The sequence below is a fragment of the Alligator sinensis genome, unplaced genomic scaffold (genome assembly GCF_000455745.1).
Source record: "Alligator sinensis unplaced genomic scaffold, ASM45574v1 scaffold173_3, whole genome shotgun sequence".
In the NCBI taxonomy this organism is placed as follows: Eukaryota; Metazoa; Chordata; order Crocodylia; family Alligatoridae; genus Alligator; species Alligator sinensis.
In genome coordinates this window covers 2,209,775-2,211,111 of record NW_005842076.1, presented here as the reverse complement: position 1 = coordinate 2,211,111, position 1,337 = coordinate 2,209,775, and positions in this window count along the sequence as shown.

The window sequence follows — 1,337 nt, the reverse complement described above, 5'->3', positions numbered from 1 at the left end:
AAAGAGGAAGCATACCACAGAGATCAAATGGGTGTGCACACGGTAGGTATGCAATCTTTATTCTATATGTGTGCACACCATATGTAGGCTCTTCACACTTGTGTGTGTGGCTATGTATGTGTTCACATACCTGCACAATGTGTAGATATTCACTGTGTGTATACTGTACCCGTTCACACTATGCTTGTATGTACATTACTATAACAACTTAATTTCCAGATGAAGCACCATGCAAGGTTTGTGCATAACAGAGCACACTTTGCATATGAACTGTACAGTATATGTGATTTTGTGTGCCTGGGCCCCTTTGTGTGCTGTGCTATGCTCTATGGTGTGTGTTTATGTGTGTACTCTGTCTTTGCGTGACAGCAGTATGACAGTGCGTAGGTGCACTTTGTGTGCTCTGCAGGTCTGTATGCATGCTGCAGTCTGCAGTTGTATGCATTTTGTTGTACTCTACATGTATGTGGCCTGCAAGTTCTGAATATACACATAGATTTCACAGATGTTTATTGAGTCTGATACCCCGCACTGGGCAAGAAAGAGCACCAGGGTCAGGTGACCCTAGCCAGGTGCTTGTCCAGTCTCCTCTTAAAGACCCCCAAGGTAGGGGAGAGCACCACCTCCCTTGGAAGCCCAGGCCAGATTCTGGCAAACCTTACCATAAAGAAGTTCTTCCTGATGTCCAACCTAAATCTGCTCTCTGTCAGTTTGTGGTTGTTGGTTCTAAGCACATTGGACTCTGCATGTGCCTGCGTGCTGCACTCCACATGCATGTGTGCATGCTATATTCAACATGCATGCTGTCCTCTACAGGTGCTCTACAAGCAGATAGCTGACATGCGCTGCATACATGTATGCACATGGGATTCTCCATGTAGGTGTGCCCTCTGAACTCTACATGCATGTTGTACTCCACATGCATGTAGCCAACATGCTCTGAATGCACACAGGACTCCACACGTGTGCACGCTGTACTCTGCCCACGTGTTGTACTCCACATGCATGTAGCCGACATGCATGCGTGCACGTTGGACTACATGTAGGTGCATGCAGGAACGTGCAGGCTGCGGGACATGCATGCAGTTTGCCTGCCTGCGGATGCATGTTGTACTCCACATGCATGTAGCCAACATGCTCTGAATGCACACAGGACTCCACACGTGTGCACGCTGTACTCTGCCCACGTGTTGTACTCCACATGCATGTAGCCGACATGCATGCGTGCACGTTGGACTACATGTAGGTGCATGCAGGAACGTGCAGGCTGCGGGACATGCATGCAGTTTGCCTGCCTGCGGGCACGCGGTCCCCTTGGCCGGCCCTTGCCCGCGTGC